The sequence below is a fragment of the Coturnix japonica genome, chromosome 3 (assembly GCF_054131305.1).
Source record: "Coturnix japonica strain WE chromosome 3, WE-NBRP24, whole genome shotgun sequence".
Classification (NCBI taxonomy): domain Eukaryota; kingdom Metazoa; phylum Chordata; class Aves; order Galliformes; family Phasianidae; genus Coturnix; species Coturnix japonica.
Window position 1 is genome coordinate 69,528,762 of NC_140665.1, and position 21,807 is coordinate 69,550,568.

General features: G+C 34.3%; 1 long non-coding RNA gene across 1 annotated transcript in view; it reads right to left on the reverse strand.

The window, feature by feature from the left end:
* Nucleotides 1-1,242: 1,242 nt before the first annotated feature.
* LOC107311942 (uncharacterized) overlaps nt 1,243-21,807 on the reverse strand; it is a 76,250-nt gene continuing 55,685 nt past the window's right edge. Inside the window, exons 4-5 of the long non-coding RNA XR_001554315.3 lie at nt 6,235-6,369; nt 1,243-1,795 (exon numbers count right to left, since the gene is read on the reverse strand). This is a non-coding gene — a long non-coding RNA (uncharacterized LOC107311942). The remainder of the gene's footprint in view (nt 1,796-6,234; nt 6,370-21,807) is intronic.

The following is a 21,807-nucleotide window of genomic DNA, read 5'->3' on the forward strand; positions in this document are numbered from 1 at the left end:
GCTATTAATCTGCAACTATGAGAATCAAGCACAACATGTCTTATTAAATAGTTATCTGAAACTTTGACGTGAGTCTCTAATTTGTTGTTTTTGAGTTACATCTTCATCACTTACTGCAACCTTAACTTAAGGGTTACATTCCATATTCACTTTGGTTATAGTAGATCTGCTCCAGGGAAAAAATGCTAACAGTGACTCAGTTCTTGGAATAACTCCCAGTGCAGAAGTTTTAATTGCATCATTTCCAATTTGTACCATAAAGATGTATGGGTAATCTCTGAATGATGGCTGTGGTCTGGATGGTACACTGTGGTGAGTGAAGATTTTGATCAACATACAGGCACTCTTTGTAACTTATCCTCATCTACCTCACATGAATAAGATCAGAGAACCAAGGGGCATGTCTATGAAAGGAAGCCTGTATCATTAAGGAATAAAGCTAAAAAGTGAAATGTATAGAAAACTTTTCAGTTATTAAGAAGAACCACGTATATATAATCTTCATGTTCATTTAAAGCTTAAACTTTTCCTTCCTTCCTTCCTTCCTTCCTTCCTTCCTTCCTTCCTTCCTTCCTTCCTTCCTTCCTTCCTTCCTTCCTTCCTTCCTTCCTTCCTTCCTTCCTTCCTTCCTTCCTTCCTTCCTTCCTTCCTTCCTTCCTTCCTTCCTTCCTTCCTTCCTTCCTTCCTTCCTTCCTTCCTTCCTTCCTTCCTTCCTTCCTTCCTTCCTTCCTTCCTTCCTTCCTTCCTTCCTTCCTTCCTTCCTTCCTTCCTTCCTTCCTTCCTTCCTTCCTTCCTTCCTTCCTTCCTTCCTTCCTTCCTTCCTTCCTTCCTTCCTTCCTTCCTTCCTTCCTTCCTTCCTTCCTTCCTTCCTTCCTTCCTTCCTTCCTTCCTTCCTTCCTTCCTTCCTTCCTTCCTTCCTTCCTTCCTTTCCTCCCTCCCTCCCTCCCTCCCTCCCTCCCTCCCTCCCTCCCTCCCTCCCTCCCTCCCTCTTTCCTTCCCTCTCTCCTTCCCTCCTTCCCTCTCTCCTTCCCTCCTTCCCTCTCTCCTTCCCTTCTTTCTTTCTTTTCCCCCTGCAGGAACTGGAAAACATGCCATGTACAGTAGTATTCCAAAAGTCGAACTAAAGGCATTTATGGTTTCATTACACTGAAAGTAGGCCACCTTCATTATATTCATCAGAGTACTTGCTATTTCTCTCCATGGCAGGTGAAACAATAACAAATAACTCACAAAGGAAGTTAATCTGTTTCCAGAGAATTTTAATAAGTAAAATGTACAAAACCATTCAGGCCTTGGGCTTCTTGCCAGAGCCTGATGAGAAGGAAATACCGAGAGCACACAGAACACCTTTGAAAGCTGTTAAGCTGCTTGTTCCAATTTCAAATTTGTATTACTTTTCTTCTCACACACTGTGATTGGATTTCATACAGTAATCACACTAATAATTTTTTGACTTCATAAGAAATGGGAAAGAAATATCTCTACCAAGGACAAGAGTTGCATCAATTTCTGGTAATTCTTCCTCTCTTACTTTTAGTTTTTGCTTATGGTACTGTAAAGAAAGAATGCAGAAAAGCAGCTTATCACTTTTGGCAAGTGCTCATGTCAGAATGGATGACAGAGAGGGAACTGAAGCCGCATACACTGACAGCTGTGAAACCAAGTTCTGTTGGCTAAGGAGGATGTATTAGGAAGGAATGCAAAATGTTTCCTTGCATGTAACTCTCTTGGACCACTACTTTCACCAGGCACATGTATATCCTAGTCAGTAGCTCTCTTGCATCACAGTGGACACCTGAAAAAACATTCCTCCTTTCACTTATTTAGTATAATCAGGAAAAGAACTGGTGCTAGCATCTTTTATTTCCCATCCTCTAATTGAAGACTCATGCTCTCAGCTTCAGTAGAAGAGGCAGAATATTCCACCAAGAAAACCCCTCTCATCTGTGATGCTCTAAGTACATAAATTACAGCATACTCTGTACTTGAAAATACTAACATCAGTGTACTTTTCTGGTTCTAGAGAACATTTCATAGACTCACAGCAAACTTAGTCTATGGACTAATAATTAGTGCAAATGCAAATTGACTTGAAACTATTTTCCATGTAGGAATGCTTTAGCATTCCAGTGATATAATATAATGTAGCATCATTGATTCAGCCTTAGAACATTCTTACTTAATTTTCCATATACAGGATGTAATTGATTTATTCTTATAGATGAATTCTGTGAAAATAAAATAGACTATGGATAAATGGATCTTTCCATTACATTTCTACATTCTAGAAACAGAATGACTACATTTATTTTAATGTAGTGGTTTACTAGTCCAAAGTTATTTGTGGTGAGTTAATGAAGATAATTAGTAAAGAGTAATATTTATGAATAATTTAATAAGGCTATCATAAATGCTAAATGCAGAAATTACAATATATCTATATATTTAAAAAGACTGTGTCTGTTGATGAAAAAACAAAACAAAACAAAACACCCCTATTATATTGTGGAATGTTCTAGAAATTGCTACATACTAAAGATGATGTAAACATCCCTATGTGTACATACGCTTTGCATACATGAGTAAGTCATTATTAAGAATTCTATAAAAATGTACAGGAAAAGGCTTTAGTATACCCACTGTAACTATTAGTTTTTAACTGAAAGAGGCAGGAAGAGCTCTTCAAAAAAGCTTGGAGATCAGCCGCTCCTTCTGTGGCTTCATGGGAGTTGTAGAAGTAGCAAAATACATTTAAATCAAAATGCGGTTGTCCACATCCACCAGCATTTTTTTTTCATTTCTTTATGAAATTGCTATGTAACAATCAAATACTCTTTACTATTTTTATTAGCTGCTCCTGTGGATATATGTATATATGTATAGTTTTGTCCCACAGGTGGGGGATTTCAAGAAACAGAACAACATTGTTTTTACCATGATGTCAAAGAAAAGATGTAGACAAAAAATTATAAAAAGCATGATAGGAAATCCAAATTTCCATACATGACAACAAATTTCTGCCTTATTGAAAACCCCAAGTTTTTTTTTTTAGTTTTTTTTTTGTTTTTTTTTTTGGTTTTTTTGTTTTTTTTTTTAAGACATAAATCTTCCATCAGACCATTAACTCTCTTAAACACTGATCATCATCTATATTGTCGACTATGTGAAAAGTCCTGGATCACACAGAATCATGTCATCATTATGAGCATCACTCTTTTCTCTTAGATGAATTTATTAGTTACCTAGCTTTTGCGAACACAAAGGGAGAGCAAAAGGAATATGGCGTTTTTTGTTCATGTTTTTTTTTTTTTTAGTCATTGTTACTATATTTTGTGAATGTTTCTCTCCTCCTGTGAATTTTAGAATTGCTCCAACAGCAGCTATGGATTCTATGGGGACTGAAGAAAGTTCTTTTTGGAATTCATTTTCAATTGCAAAAAGCAGAGAAGCTCATAAATGGTGGTTCTACATGAGAGATCTCATGAATGAACAAGTTCAAGCACTTTCACAGTTGGGCAACAGTTGCCATTAAGCCAGCTTAAATTTTCTTAAAATCTTTTCAAGTTTTTAAAAATCTGTTCCAAAATGATAAAATGACTTGGAATATATCAAAAGAAAGTTGCTAGTGAAAGATATAGAAAGCATTAGGCAGGAAGAGCCTATGTAGCTGTAAATTAAATGAATGTTTGAAGATCTTCAGTCATTCTCTTGTTCAGATAATGTTGTAATTCTTGTGGTTTTTAATAAAAATGCCAATTCTGTATACCTTCTTTTCTTCTGCAGTTACCACTTTCTGTTTAGTCTCCTTTGTTTCAGTCTTTCTTTTCATATTGTCTTCTCCTTCCTCACTAATCTCTTAGAATTGATTGACCCGCGGATGATGCCAAGTTCTCCAGGAGTCTTCTGTGTGCCATTGAATTGACTGTATACATGCCACATCGGTTTTCTTTTATTTTCTGCAAACTAGAAAATCAAAATACTTTTTTGCTAGTGAATTCTAAAGGTGCCTAACTCAGCAATATTCATACTCTACTAATCCTGATTGCTGGTTATGAAAAAGAAGCCAGTACTTGCAGCTGTGCTGATATCATGACTCCAGCTGCTCTGTCCTTCCTTAAAGTTCAGACACACATATTCTAAAGGATCCCATGAAATTTCAGAAAATCCTTTATCTAAAAGTTTGTCCAAAACCATTTTTAGGCATAAGTTTAACTGCTTCTTTTGTGCATGTACTGAGATTTAAAAATTCTCAGCAGCAGTTGAGGTCAAATCTGCATTCTTTCCTGAGAATTAGCAGTGATCACATTTTGGTGTCACATAAGGATTAGACTGTAATTCAGTCAGGTTTACTGGGTGTTGACTGTTGCCCTTAGAGCTTAGAAGATGAGTGACATGGGAGAAATCAGTATTTAGGAATAGAAAAATCAAAATTGGTAGTGAAAGAACATTTGTCTCCTGCCGTCTGTAGGGTGCTGTAAGCAGTGGAGAGGAAACAAAATGAGACATGACACAGTACTTGACTGCAGTTTTAATGAATTCCACTTCTGGAAGGGATCTTTTAGTTTGGTAGATTAATGAAATAGTTAAAAAAAAGTATCTGATTGAAGGGCAGTTTTCCAGCCATTTTTGTCTTAGCAAACATGATGCACTCACAAGAGAAGAAATGTTTTTGACTCTATAAGCAGTTAAAGGTTGGTTACAAAGTGTTTTCATTACAAATATCATTTGTTTCTATTAAGAATGATTTACTTATAGATAATAATTTACATTTAATGTATTCATAATTTTTCAGTATATAATTTGGACAAATAATATTTTTCAGCTGTGCTTTGCATAAAAATTCACTTTTCTTCTCAGTGGAGGATGGCTAGTTACCTACATCATATTGCATTATCTCTGCTTTCAATGACAAACATTTAAAGTGCAGCAGAGCAAGTATCAGCTAATGAGTCTGTTGATGAATAATTTATACAGACCTTTTTGGAACTTTGTTTCTAAAGCATTTTCACCAACATCTATCATTGTTTAGATCAGAAAACAAGTAGTATGATCCTGTGGATAATGCAAATTGAGCCTAATCTTTTTCAAAACCAGAACAAAACTCAGGGGTTTTCTGTAACAAAAAGAAACTTTTTTTTCAAATACTCATCCAGCTCCCTGTAATGATATTCTTCTAAAAATATATGTCCTGAACTGAGGTTTCTAGGTTTAGTGTTTTATTTTGACATTTCTAACTTTTTTTGGTGAATAAGTGTTTCTGTGCATGTGTACATATTGTATAGCCACTAAGATATGAAATAGCTGTAGCTTTATTTCAGAATACAAGGTGGTGCTGTTTCTTTTTAGAACTGAAAATAACATGTTGATGCGATCCTGCAGAATACAGCCATAGGGACACTATCTCGTAGAGTGTTGTGCTACGAAACTGAGCTCTCTATCTCCAATTCTATGTAATTGATTTGTAGATAAGGCATAAATACAGACATACAGATACATATATGGATGTATATGTGGATGATTGTCTGTTGACATAAATATAAAAATCCCAATATACACTATTAAAACAATAACAGATGTTAGCCTTATATAAAATGGTCCATTCTAGTATTTGCAAGCAGGGTTAATCTTTTACATTAAGATAATAAATGAATTAACCAGCATTTTATTGTAAATTAGCAGCTTCTTGAAGAATGATTCTTTCCTGGGGGCTGTCCAAGAATTATTGGAGCAATTGAAAATCCTGTATTTTAAAACATACCAACCTTTTGTGATCTGGCTGTTAATGCTTTTGCTCTTTACATTAGTCTTCAACAGCTTACATTTTAATTTTATTTTTTAAATTAATTTAAAATGAGAAATATGACAAATCAAAAAGCAAACAAACTGCAAATACTATAATAACTGATTTGTACCCTTGCTGAACTATATTCTTCCCAGACTCTTTCCTTCTGCTCATCACTTCCGGTTAGCAGTCTAAACATTATACCATGAATTGGTATAATGTTTATACCATTTTCTTAGCCCTGTGCTGTTTGTCACTGTATTTTTTCAGATTATTCTTTTTTCAATGTTCACCATGCAACCAAGTGCTGATGCTCTTTCTGGGTAGAAGAAATCTGACTACTTGCAGGGCCAGGCCCTTGCATGAGTTACATGAAATGAGTGACAGAGCACTGGAACAGGCTGCCCAAAGAGGTTGTAGAGTATCCTTTTCCGGAGACACTCAAAACCCACCTGGAAGCTTTCCTGTGTAACTTCATGAAGGGAAACTGCTTTATCAGGGGTTTGGATGATCTTCAGAGGTCCATTCCAACCCCTACAATTCAGTGATTCTGTGAAGTAATCATGGCCTTTTTGAAAGCTCACATTCTGTGAAAGAATTCAAGGAACGTTAGACTGTGATTAATTAAATATCAGGGAAAAGAATAAGAATAATCTATTAAAATATATTAGTACCACAGTGCTGCTACCATTAGCATAGATTTTTCAAAATACCAGTCAACTGTTAAGTTTCATAATACTGAGAAGTTCTTAAACTTTAGCCAAACTATGCAGTTACAATAAAATTGATGAGATTAAAATAATATACATGCATAGCTAAGTTTTTCTTAACTGGAGATCTTAATTTCTATAAATAATGCCAAAATAGGTAGATCACTCCAAAAGTAATGCTTCCTGTGTTTATCCATGAAAATGACAACAAATACAAAGAGCACAATAACAAAATCTGATGGAACAAATTCTCAGCTATAAAACACTGCTTTTCAACACAGTCACCACCATTACATATGCATTTTTACCAGCAATGAACAAGAGCCTTCATGCCATGCTCTGGAAAATCTGAACCAGTAGAGGACACCTACTGCTGCTGTTGTCACTGCTGAAACACACAACCTGTTTGGTCTCCATAAGCTTTCAGCGGGCACTGATGAATGTTAGTTCATGCCATTTTTTTTTTTTCCTCTTGGAGGAATTAATTTTCTTCATCTGCATTTTCACATCAGATGCCATTTTGTCAAACTGCACCTCTCCCACCATCTGTCAAACAGCATCAAAATGTAATGAAATATTGGCACAAAGGTTTAACCTCTACTGCCATATCGCCAGTATTCACCTCTGATGTCATGGATCAACAAAATAATATAGGAGGTATTACTTATGAACAGTCTTCATAGATTTCTCATCTTACCAACCAATTTTTCTTACATAATCATGAAGAAAAAAACCAAACCCTGCCATTCCCTTCACAACATGCCCAAGTTATTACAACCTTGGAATCCTGGATGGTCTCTTCTTAGACCAAAATACTTTGTGTTGAGCAAACTGTTAAAATATTATAAGAAATACAATAAGATCCATAGATCTTAACAGTAGCACTAGTTTACTATACTTTTGGCTGCCTCTGTGCATGAGCACAATTCTCTAAATTTGAAAAATAAAACCTCCTCTATCTTTTAGTAAATTTTAAGTGTACATTTGAATTTTGTTGAACTTCATTTTTATGCCTCTATAGAAAAACTAAGTGAAAGTCCTACATGTTTCTGTGCATTGTTGTTAAAGTTTCAAAAAACAAAATGTGGTAGTTTCTGGGGCTCAATTGCGCAATCACTTCTCTATGTGCTGGAAAGATCCAAGAGGATGTTAATCAGCTGTGTTTATAGTAAATAAGGAGAGATAGGGACCTCTGAATGAAAGCCACAAAATTAGTCATACTGAAAGCAACATACAACAACATCTCTCCGTACCGGTAAATGAAAAATACTCTAGTTATAACTTAAATGGAAATTTCCTAATTTAGTCACAACTTAGGCATACACACAACTAAAAGTGGGTGAGAAATGAACCTTATAGTGGATATATTACCTAATAATAAATTTGCTAGTATGTTGACTATAGTCAAGGATATATGTATCTACTTTGTTTAATTTGATTCTTTGCACTTACCTTCTGCACCTACTTTACATATATACCTATGTAATGCATTGTTGCATAATCTAAGTAGGTAACTAAATAAATTTCAGTTATGAGTAAACACAAGGAAATAATACACATTGCAAGGTCAGTAGCTGTCTACACGAGGTACATGGAATGCCCTTGCACCTTCTGAAAGGTCAAATCTTCGAAGAACTCAAGGACTGTGGTCCAAGCTGTGGAATGGATAATAATTTTAATCATGAATCCTCATAAATAACTTTGTTTTAAATATACATAAATCTGCATACAAGGCCAATAATTGTCATGAATACCAAACAACTGTGAGGGAAAAATATATTTAAGATTCTCAGAATACGTTCTATTAAAAACTTGCAGCGTTTCTACTTTCTCCTTGTGAAAATATAACAGATATTTTTCCTTATTTAAAGTTTATAATTTAATCATAAACTTCACTGAACAATTTTGGAAACTAATGTGATTTAGAAAAATAAGAATACTTAGGTAGTTCTCTGTAAGGACTGTTGGTACATAGACCCAGAATACATCAGAAACTATAAAGAGGCAACCTCAAAGACAGGAATAGCTCCTTCTGGGTTTTAATAGGGCTTTATGTATACTAACACCTCAGTTCAGCTACAGATTAGCAAACAGTGGGACTTTATATAACCAAGTACTTAATTCATCAAAAGTAATACAAACATAACAGAATTTGCCTTTTGTGATTCACATCTATTTTCCAGTCTTCACTTTAGACTGTCTTTTCATTCCTTTTTATGCGGCTTATCTAAATGGAAATATCTATTTAAAAAGTGGTACAGAATGGCCCACATTATTTTTACTATATTTTGATGAAAGGTGTAATTCTCTACAAGATAAATGTCAGTGAACTTGTCTTAAAATTATATGACTAACTGGATAACTACAGTTGCACTGAACAGGCAGTAATAAATGTCTACTCAATGAAATGTTTAGAAATCTAAAGGAAAAAAGAAACAATGAACAATTGAGAAATAGTGTGATATTATTGTACCTTACACAAAAATGTAGCAGTAAATATAACACACATTACTGAAAAAAAATGTCATACCAGCAGGGATAAAGTCATCTTTAGATGCCAATACAAAGCCTAAACAAAATAAATAAATAAATAAAAAGAAGATGACAGCTTCTGAGTCTTGAGGAAAGAGTATGAGGTAATAGAAAAAGTTTTGCCATTATCAGGACACAAGCACAACATAAATTTCCACTGGGTATTGTACACATTCAAAGTGAAGATCAGAACATATAGTTTTGCAAATTCCAGAAGTCATTATTTGGAGCATGGGTATATATTTTAAGATAGCAATTATGGATTTTTACCACATGTTGAATTACATACTAGCACACTAATTGCGAAACATTCCTTTCCCTGCATGAATTAATCACTGGTAGACAAAAGAGAATTTGAGATTTTGAGCAATTCACCGGAATTTGTAATGCATTACAATTTCCTGTTATGCTTATCACCTAGTGGAAAGTCATCAGCAAGCATATCATTGAGATGATCTGTTTGAGAATGCTGCTCAGGATTTCCCATTTGTGTTTTTCATTTGTCTGTTTGTCACTTTCCCCACATGCATTTTTACATTATACATGGTAGCTTTCACCTTGTGTTCATGAGAGACCAGGTTTATTTTTACTCTCTTACTGATTATCTGCCATTATTCCTCATATCAGGAAGTCTGATCCAACGAAGACAATGAAACTCATTCAAGGATTTCATTGAGCTTTAAATTAGACCTGTTGTGAGCCTTGTGTAATTTTACAACAAATACAGAACATCTTAAATGTTTGATGGAAAATTCATTCAAATGTGAGAGTGAAGCTAGGTATACTTATGCTGTTTCTTTTTTGCTGACAATTAGGGAAGGTTAAACATATTTTTACTTTTGGAAATTTCCTTAATAAATTAATTTTAAAATCTCTTCAAGTATCAATAATTAACTTGAAGCCATTGTAAGTTATGCCAGTATCCCAGGAGAAAATTGCATAATGCCAATAAAATTGTGTCATCTTAATGAAATTAAGCCATTTCTCAAAGATTTAAGACCATGTTCATGGATATGCATTCCACTCTGGATGTGAAATTCAGGAACTGCTGCTGATGAGAAGTATCGTACATGCAGTGGTCATACCTGCTAAGTACATACATAGCCAGCAAGAAAAATATGGAAGTGTGTATGAAGCTATCTTTAAGAATTTTGTACAGATATTCAGTACTGACATAAGTGACCACATGAAAGTAATAATTATTCAGAAATTTCTTCTTAGTTCCCAAGTGTCAGTTCATAAATATTGCTAAGACAATTGTTAGTTGTTTTCTGATGAAAGTCACCAGAATTATGGAAGTGGCAATGGCTGTTTATAAGTGTTGTATTATCCATGTAGAATATGATGTTAGGCTTCCACCCCCTCCCTTCTCACAATAACATAGCTACAGTCCAAATATAAGATACTTTGGCTGACATATATTCATTTTACTGCCTTTCTGAAACAAGAAGTATTGTTATTGTGCGTGCAAGTTCTTTGCTGAATCTTGTGTAATAATCATAAAGAAGTACTGAACCCTGTATGCACTAACTCCACCTACCTATAAACTCAGCCTGCTTTTCTTCTTTCAGTGGATTGTCATTGATCCATTTACTCATTCATTCATTTATATATATATATTTTGTTATGGTAAAAGATAGAGTTTTATGGGAAGTAGGACTACTTCTAAATAGAAATTTCATTTTGAGTTTCACAGGCAATTTGACTTCTCTTCAAATCCTATTAACTATAATTCTTAGTTTGAGCATTAAGATGGACTAAAAGGAGTGTTTTACAAAACAGTTCCAAACATTTCAAAACCATTTATTCTTTTCACTCTTATTTTCTATAAAAATTAGTTGTTTTATTTATAGAATAAGGTAAAATATTTCATAATAAAGACAAAGAAATGTGCTTCATTTTAGGTTGAAGAAAATGCTTATCTAGATGTCATATAGAATCTTTTATTTTTGCTTTAATTAAAAATAAATAAATAAAAGTAATGTAATATAATAAATATAACAATATCTCTGATAAAGCCAGGAATTTAACAAATGGATTCTTCAGCTAATACCACAGTCTTTCTGGCATCCTTCATAAGTTTGTGCGAATCCTTATGGGCAGTACCTTGCACACTGAAGTCATATCCATTAGCTTTTAAATATGGTGAAATTAGCAGGAGATAACCTATAGCCTAATGCAGAAACCAGTCTGAAATTTCTTTACCAAATGAACTATTTCCCTTCTTTATTGAAAAGAATAACTTTGTTCTCATTATAAAAGTGACTATAATAAAATAATGTTCTAGGTAGTAGAGATAAATTAACTGATCCTTGAGATACTCATATGTTGAAAACAATGATATAAGCATTAGGCATGGAGAACTTGCTTCAAGAATCCAGATACTGAACTAATGATTCCCCTCTGTAAACACTTGACATAAGTAATTGGTATGCTTAATCAACTCTTCCTGTGTTTTGCTCAGTTATGCTATTTACCCTAGTAAATACTCATTAAAAGAAATATCTATGCCACAAATAGGAATTTACCTTATTCTTGCTATTACAAGAAGTATAACAATGAAAAATCTTGAGAAAAAACAAGAGCCATCTTGTACCCTAAGCGTAATTCGAAAATAAAAATTTTTGTTATAATATGAAGTTGAGAATACTTGGATGCAAATGTAAACAAAAGTAAAACTCTCGGTGTTTACATATGGAGGACTATGGTCTTCATACAGGGAAAAGAATGACTTTTAGTCTAGCTAAAACATGATCAGCTTAAACACTATCAGTCTAAGGTGAAAAGAATCTGACTCTCAGTTCAACAACGAATAAGTGGTAAATATCTCCTCTGTGTTGCCTAAATCTAGGAAAAGTGCAAAAGTTCATGCATCTACTTCTAGAGTTCAAAGCCATCATTAGCTTTTAATGTCTAAATGAACAAGGCTTACAAAAAAGTGGGGGAGGTCTGCTCTACAAATTAAATTCAAATAATTTGCTTTGAAATTTAATAGAATACTGTTTGCTAAAGTAAACATTTTGCTCACAGTGATGACAGATGTATCCATGCAATCCATACAATTGTATTTTGCTGTTTTTTTTTTTTATGGTTCACTGGGGCTTTCACAGGCTAGCTACTATAATGTGCCAGAATTGCCACTTAAGAAGGTACTTTTAAAACAATAGATATATAAAAATGTTTTTGCAGAGTTCTTTGAATAAGACATATATCATAAGCATGTAATTAAATTTTATATGATGTTTCAGTCTGTTTCATATACTTTGTTTTTTGCTTGAAAAAGCTATCAAAAGTTACTTCTTCTTTCCTATGACATAATCTCAGAAAGAGTAAAAACCTTCATATTAATTCATCAAAGTTCTAAATTCTGTACCTCAGTTTAAATACATAATTGAAATCTATCTGGGAATAAGATTATATCTAGAACCATACTTTTGTTTAAGTACATCTCTGGACATTTCATACCCTGCAACATCCAACCCTGAGGCTCTACAAGTATGAATGGTTTGTTTAGCCTTTTTGTAAGGAAGAAAAATGATGCATAGACCTGCTAGTGACTCTGAATGTATGTTGTAAGTGTCTGCAGCTGCATGATTTTTAAAGCTTGGCTTATTTTTGCGGCTGATTTAAGGGTACTTCTTAGTTTGCAATGCATATCAAATCCAATTAAGTGAAAGGATCAGCTGAAATTATTTTTATGTTGATATCAAAACCACCTTTACTAAAACCATGTAATTTCTTTTTCCAGGAAGCACAGAAGAGAGGCACTTACATGTATTCCAAGAAATTTCTTCATGCAATAAATTTTACACATTACTCTGTATATTCATTTTGTTACATATTTTCACACATATGGAAGAGATAAATAATTGAATAGTGACTAAACCTTGAAGAAAACATCAATTATGGGTATTGAAGAAAACATAACATTGGAATTATGAATAACACCTTCTGTATTTAGTGTTATTGTACAAAACATTTATTTTGTAGATGAATATCTGCAGACATTTCAGTCTGTCCATACATAATTGACCTGGCCTATGATTACTGTAATGGAAACAATTTCAAGTAGTTTATTTCACAGTGAATTTGGTAATGATGTCTCCTTTCTCTTTAGTGGAAGGCAAAACAACTACAACAAAACAGTAGGTATACCTTATTGCATGGAAAAAGAAACAAAGTAAATGGGACATGCTTCTTGTTCGCCTGAGGATTTTGGCTTTGCATTTGGAGCAGGTGACAAGGAAAAGTATGCAGAATGAGAGATAACATACCTAAAACTGCTCAGACAATGTGAAATTCCCCCTTCATTCCTAGTGTTTCCCAGCAACAACAGCACCATATACCAAGTAATAAGTCAAAGCAGAATATTTCTTTTTTTCTTTTAAATAACCTTTACAAGAGAGATGCAGAAGGAAAGGAAGGCAAGATAAAGAGATCTCCCTCTGCTAGTTTAATACATATGTGATTCTCTTGGATATCACAGGGAAAATTTTGATTTAGAAGTGTAGATGATAAGGAACAGATGCTCAACAAGGTGTGCTTTCTTCGGATGAACCACAGAGAATTTTCTGCTATGATAAATAAAAGATATTCGATTAACATTAACTCATGTTTTGAACTCTAGGAACTCTTGGGAGAATTAGCAATATTGCCAGTAGGAGCAGGGCATCATATTTGCTTGGGAATGCTGCTGATAGAATACAGGAAAGAAAACTGATCTATGTTTCAATGATCTTTAGATTATTTCTGAAACTTCTGAGAACTCTTAAAGTGAAATGGAAATTATGAAAGTTAAAATAGTTTTAAAATATCTATTTAATTCTATCATGTTTTCCCTAAATCTTATCTCTAAAGCAAAATATCTGTTTTACGGTTCAGAAACAGAATTTGTTACAACTATACATACTTCTGTTTTTATGGGACAAGACATTCTGTTAGATTAAAATCTACCAAAGTAGTTTAGGAACAGTTTCATATATTTCAGAGAAGAAGAGAGAATTGAACTAAAACATATCACACCACAAAACCATGACATCATAACATATTCTCCTCTAGAAATTTTATTCCAATCCCTACATAATATCAAATCACTGAATAACTCAGCTCAGTAGTACTTTTTATGTGATAAGAAGCTTAAGGGAATTTTTTTTCTCTCAGAAATGGTGGTGAGGTTCTGGCACAGTCTGCCCAGAGAGGTTCTAGATGGCCCGTCCCTGAAGTTGTTCAAAGCCAGGTTGGATGGGATCCTGGGCAACCTGATCTAGGGCCAAATTTATTGGTTAGCAACTCTATCCAGAGAGGGGCTGTTTTATTATATTCATCCACAATTTCAGAGGTTGATGTTGATGGTATGACAGTTGAAGGGACAGCTACTGCGTAAAAGTAGAGCCTGAGCCCATCTGTTGGATGGACCCATTGTGTATGTATTGTTTATGGTAAACTTTCTAATTTGGGGTTTTTGTTAAAATTATTGTTTTCAGATCTTTTTTTAAATTATTATTATTATTTTTAGTTTTGCCAAAATAAAGACATTATGCCCAAGAAAAATGTCGTTGTCATCCCCTCGCCCCCCCCAAAAAATAATAAAAAAATAAAGTCACCTTCATTTAGCAAACAAAGTAAAGTAAACATGGTGTCTTAACCCTTCCTTGTTTTTGGCTCAAAGCTTCCTTTCTGGGGCATTTCTTGTAATAAGACTGACTTTTCTAGGACATGAGAGGTGAGTGTTACCATGTGGCAGTCTGACATCTCTGTGTGGACAGTTTTACATTTGAAAGCATTTTTCTATGGAGCTGTTTGCCTCTGGAAGAGAGTGTTCAGGAGTGTTTACTGGTGGAAGATCTGACCTGTGACCAAATAACTTCAGCTTGGTATGGGAAAACTGGGGAATACCATTGTGTCCTGTGAAAAACAGAATGCAGGTGGGCACCTCCCTGTTCCCTCTTATCCACTGGCAACACCTGGAAGGTAGAAACAAAGGAGTTTCTTCTCAGATCCCAAAGCTAGAAGCTGTCACTCCAAAGAGATCTGACTTGACCACTTTGGACTTATTTATAAGTTTGTACTGCCACTGGAAAGTTAGTCACAGTTGTCATAGCCAACTGAACAACAATGCCTGGCAATCCACCGCTACTGAAGATCAGCTACTGAACTACAAACCATGCTGGACCCATGACGGTGACTATCTTCTTCTTGCTTCCTACATATACCCCTTGCTTTTATTTCCTATCTTTTATATGGCCCGTCTTCCCTTCTCCATCTCCTTAAATGACTAGGATTTGTAATAAACTGGTCGGACTAACATTTTACCCATTGTGTCTTAATCTCACCATCAGGTATACATACATTAAAAGGACCTCCTCTCCCTCCTATAAACTAGAGCGAGATGCAAGGTATTCCATAACCTAAAATAAGGCTTCCTGCTTCACAAAGAATTTCTGATTTGTTATGACTTATATCCTCTGCAGTGGAGTATTGTAACCTCCCCGCAAAAACATACACATCTCAGCTTTTGCTACTTCATCTCAGACAGCATAAGTTAAGCATAAGTGAGGCAGCACATTCGTAAGAGTTTCCAAATCAATTTATCATATCTTGAGGATGTTATATCTGTCTTTTTCTTATTCAAAAGATAAGAGGTATTCAAAACTGAAACTAGACAGCCACCAATGAACTTGAAAGCTGGTACTGAGTGAACAGCAGAGATCTCAGCAGGCAGTGGCAAGGGAGTTATCATTGAAAAATTGAATTGTATTGAGCTAAATTTAATCTTGTCTCTTCAGTCAAGGCAGTATCAACGGCACCTATTCCATTCCAGGCAGACCTTCATCTCCATTTCTAAATCCCTCCAGTGAGAGTAAATGCCCTGCCCCCTCTGTTTTTCTCTCCTGCTGCCCAAAATTCTGAATCCCTAGTCCAAAGCACTCAAGATTTTTCCTAAGGCTTCCCTGATTTTTTCCTATTGCGGTTTACAACCTCTTATGTCCACCATAAATAAATATGAAGAAGAAAATCTCTCTGTAACAGCTTATTTTGTGCTTGATTAATATTATCCATCTTCCTTTTTCTTAGGCTAAACAACACTACATATTCTATGTAAATTAAAGAGAATGTTTTCCTTTCTCTGACATTACTGCAACCTGCCTATGGGAGATCTCATTTGTAACAATCTTTTTCCTTTAATTTGCTTGCAATTCATGTTAACTGGTGTCAAAAGCCCTCCTTAATTCAGGATCTATAACACAACCCAAGAAATCTTTTGGTCATTTGTAGGAAGAAGTGTGCTCGTGATTTGTTCTGACAAATCTACTCTAGCTTCTTGTATTTTCTACTTCTCTATAAATCGGTTATTTGATTATATATTTTTGGGTCTTTCTGGAGGTAGGGATTATAATTTTTAAAGAACTCTCCTTTTGCATTCTGTAGCTGGAAACTGTATTTTTGCTTTTTCTTATCTATAGGTCCATCCTCTGTGTCCAGGAAATAATCAAAATGCACAGTACGTCAAAACAAATTTCACCCCATAATTTAGTTCTACAGTAATGAAGAATTTGCTCAGAAACTTACTGAGATTCATTCTTGCTACACTAGATGAGCTGACTATTTGCTGATCAAATTTTGCTCTCTTCTATGTACACAATATGGTGAAAAAGCTCACAGTAAACTGTGTATTTCAGGTTTTCTGTCGCTTGTATTTATTTGTTGCTAATTTTTGACATTACTGTTTTGATAACAACCTTGTCTCTTTATCTTTGTTTATAATTAATTGGACATCAGAAAACAACATCAATCAGAAATTCTTCCTTACTTCTACTAAGAAAATAAAGTACCAAAACAATTTTATGGCTATAAAAATTGATTTGCCTCAGGGCCCTGCAGCTTTCTTTATAGACTCTATTTGCTGAGAGAAAAAGAAAAGGTTTGGAGTCAGTCTGTAATGCATACTGTATAATATGTTTCCACAATATTAAACATGTTTTGGTACTTGTTCAAACCACTCATGCTGACTGGGGAATTTCAGTACTGATTTATTTATTTATTTATTTTGTGTAGAGCACCAGAATGAAAGACATCCTAACAGATATGCCGAGCCAACATTTCTAATTCAACAGTGTATGTAGGTCAAAAATAGCATCTGGGGCTAGGAATCATGATTAAAGAATCCATGTTCTTTGCTCTATGTGCTCAATGAACCAAGATAATTGATAATATGTCCAGTAGCTTTGACTCTCTAGACAAAATGGCTGAAATGCATTTACAGTTGTGTTAGCTGGGGGCAGCTGTCAGCATTATTCCAGAGGGAAACTCAAACTCAAGTCTTTGGAAAAATAATGAGAACTCAGAGTCTTTCTACTAATGTACCATTCCTAGGGAAGCTCTTGATAATTATGCTCATACTTACACGTAACATATTTTTAAACACCTTAGTGAAAAGGAGACCAAACTGTTAGAAATTAGAGTTATCAATAGCTGTGTTCCTCTCACGCTGTGTATTAGTCAAATGTGATTGAGAGCACAGACTAATGGTAATGTTTCAGCTACATATCATACAAGTTATACAGTAAAGTCACGCTGAATAGTATGGTTGGATTTCAAATGTGAAAGTTTCATGTCTTTAGAAAATGTTATGGACTTCTTATTCTGAAGAAATTATGTTTCTTAATAAAAACAAAACATGTTGAATCTTTAAAACATTTTAACTCTGATACAATTTAGGGAGTTTTGAGGTCTTAGAGCTACTCAGCAACAAGCATTTATAAAATTTCTTGAATATATGAGTTTTAACCTTTGAGAAATGTTACTAGCTGATATTGGCAGAAGAAGTTGCTGATATGAAGACATTTCAATGCAAGAAATCATATTGTATAGAAAGAGTGGACTAATTCCAAGCATTAAGAAACAGAGGTTTCTAGTTCAAGGTCACTTCCTCAGGAATTTGAAAACCTGTTGTAACTTGAGCAGAAAGGATGAAAATAACAGAGGAATTAAAAAAAAAAAAAAAAAAAAAAAAAAAAAATTCTGATTATTCATAAGACATCTCTTATCTGCAGTATGATGCAAACTTCAGTTTAGTAGATATCCATCATTTGATTGAGTGACATTGTATCTGCCATGTTTAAATTGAATTCCCTATTTGTTTAGGCTGAGAAGATTATTATGCTGTACGAAATTGATGGCCTCCATGTCTTTAATGTGTTCTCATTGATGATAACCCTCAATATTCTGTCTTTTGTAAATAGTTTCCGTCTTTTACATGCTGTCAGTGTAAACTAGAAGTTTCCATATCAAACCAGGGTATATGCATTCTGAAACATTTGAGGACTTAGGTTACTTCAGAGTTGTAATTAGTTAATTAGCTGAAAATTTGAAAGTGAGAAACAGTATTAGTAATGTTTGGAAGACAGTTGCAAGATGGCAGAAAAGGAAGTGGATCAGAAGGAATATAGATGAAAACATAGTAGAGACATTTTTTCTTCTTGTCTTGTGCTTTAATTTGAAATGTTTTGAGTATGAAGAATTCTGATCTGCCCCCAAAAAAGAAAAGAAAGCATTTGTTTTACTTTATTAGACCAGTAGTTTTCATTATTACACAAATATTTTTATTACTGGTTTTGACGAGTATCCCAGCTTTTGGCTTAATGCAATCAGGAGCTTATAGAGACTATATTGTGCCCTGAAATAAGGTTTTAGTTTAGGTTTATAAAAGTTCTACTCATTTTGAAGTGTGAGTGAATAAAGTAGTCTTTTGGATATATTCCAAAGGTTGTGAAGATACAAAGGAAAAGAATGAAGGGAAAAAAAAAGATGAGGGAATCTTCAGGCTTTTTTAATCAGGCTATTTCTGTTTTATGTGTTTGGTTTTGGTGGGATAATTTGCATATATCCTTTTTTTTACTGTCAGAACAATGATTGTCGTAATTGTATATTTAATGCTAAAGAACGTCTGTTTCCATTTTTAAATGCAAAAAGTCATAAATGATGACTAATTGTAATAGCTTATTTTTTGAATATTAACATTTACAATTTCATGTGCTTGCTGCATTTTAAGTCTATTTTTACCACATGGAAAATTCAATATAATTCAATATAATTTACACATCTCATGACTTTGTTTCCTGATGATTTTAGAAATATAGCTGCATTTCTTACCATGTATTTAAGTGCTAAAAATACTTCTTTGGCCATTTAAAAGATAAACAGCTAAGTATGCTAAAAGTAATGCAAATGAGATATCTGTGTTTTGGGACAGTGGGGTAGAAAATGAGAAACACAACAGTCCTAAACAAAATTATTCAGAGAGTCCTAAGCACCCAGATTTAAAGTGATTACTAATTGAAAATCTTTAAGTGCAGTCCAAGAGACAAAAATGCATATTTTCACATTCTTTGCAAAACTCTTCTTTTATTCCTAACTTACATTTATTATCTTATTTGGTGCCCAAGAGTATCCATTTCATTTGAAATGCACACAGAAAAAAAAATTGTTAAACATATACAAGGAACTGCAATCAAACCATGCATAATTATTACCGATCCTGCTAACGTATCTCCCCAGTTCAGAATATTTTTCATCTTGTTAATTCCTTTATTGAACATATACAACTTCACAGTGTTGTTTCTCTAGTCACTCTGATATAGAGTAACTATATTATTTCTAGAAAAAATAATGATTATAAATATCCTTTATGGATGAAAGTGCTATGTCTGTATATTATATAACATGAAAATACCTTGAAGATATTGAAGAAAAGCACCATGTAGTAATGGTTTTTTTAATACCTCCTATAGCTGAAATGAGAGCGTAGATAGACAGCTTGTAGAAGACTGGTTTTCAGGAGGCGACTCAGGCAGCAGAAGGATCAGATGGTAGAAAAAGGTCACTGAGTTTCTTGGGTATGAATCCAAGACTAGCAGTCAGCCACAGTGTACAGCACATTTTTCGGTTTCTCATCAGGAGTTTTAGTGATATTCTTTCAGTTCTGTGACCAGACTACAGCCCGTTCCTCAAGACAGAATGAACTGCTTGTCCATGTCCAGGTATAGGCAATGGGAAGAGCTGGGGCAGCCTCTGTGTGGAGAGGCTGGGGCTGCCTTGTTCCAGATACAGTGTAAACCTTTGTATCTGTTAGTAGTTTTCTACTTCCTTTGTAGTTGCCATGGACATAAATAGGAGGAATTACTTTCAGAGTGACCTAAAAATATTACACATATAAACTTTGTTCCATGTTAACAAAAAGGAAAAAAAAAAATAATTTTACATCATCACAAATATTATCATTTCAGAAATTGTAACAAAGAAACAAAAGATTTCTTTGAGAAAATAAATTCTATATTTCTGTCTGTGGTCACTGGATGGCTGAACTAAAGCCTAAAGGGGCCATTCAGTATTACATGCAATTGTACCTTCCAATATATTGCATGGTAAATATTTACTTTTAATACGTTCTAAAATATTTTTGAGAAATAGAAAAAAAGAAAACTATTATTTTGAGAATGCTTTCTTCATCATTGTCATATGGATTTTTTCCCTTCCCTTCCCTTCCCTTCCCTTCCCTTCCCTTCCCTTCCCTTCCCTTCCCTTCCCTTCCCTTCCCTTCCCTTCCCTTCCCTTCCCTTCCCTTCCCTTCCCTTCCCTTCCCTTCCCTTCCCTTCCCTTCCCTTCCCTTCCCTTCCCTTCCCTTCCCTTCCCTTCCCTTCCCTTCCCTTCCCTTCCCTTCCCTTCCCTTCCCTTCCCTTCCCTCACAATAGCTCCAATAGCTGTTCATAAATTATAGAAATATTTTTTTCTTCGCTAATAGGTAGCTCTGACAATTAAAACATATTTGGAGCATTCATATTTTCATGGAAGGTACTCGAGATCTGGTAAATAATGGTGCAAATGTAGACTTCTGGATGCCACTTCTGGACTTGTCTGCTACTGCTAGAATAGGGAGAATTTTGCACCTGTTAATATATGCAGATGGAAGCTTTTCTTTGAAAACCTACTTTTGCTTGTTGGAAAAAAATGCTTATGTAGTCCTGGCAATGCTCTGCTCTTTGTGGGTTCATCAGCACATCATTTAAGAATGTCCTTAAAAACCTCAGAAATAAATGGCAATTTCCAGAAGCACTTGGCTGATGTGAAACATAATATTGTGGTGCTGCATAATTCACTGCTAAAAAATCAAATCTTAAACCATGTTTGTTTTTTTTGTTTTGTTTTCTTTTTTTAAATTCAGGTCAAATCACCACTAAATTCAATAAGAACTGTGGTTCTTTATGCAGTGCAGGATTTATTCCAAAACAAATTGAAACAATGTTCTGCATATGCACAGTTATAATGTCTATTATTATGGATTTCATTGTGACATTTTACCAGTGTATTTGATATATGCAGCCTAATTTTTATAGGTCTCTCTTAAGTTAACTAAATTTTACAACCGGGAAAATTGCTACCTACATAATACTAAGTCTGAAAAATATCTTGCATAAAATATGATATATATGCATACTACTTACTACAGTAAATATTAATCTTTTTGTTATAGGCTGCTTGTCACAATGAATTGGAACTGGAAAGTTTACAGGTAAGGATGGTTGAAATATTAAGCACAAACAATTCTTCTATTTACAACAAAAAACAGAATTGAGTCAATGCATTTTCTTGGGGATGTTTTGATACACTTTGTTTATATAACATTCAGCAGTTAAGAAGTGAGTTTTTATCCAGGAAGTTTTCAGAAATAAATGAATATATATTATCATACCAATGGCCATGTGGTCATGTAACTTTTTTGCAGTT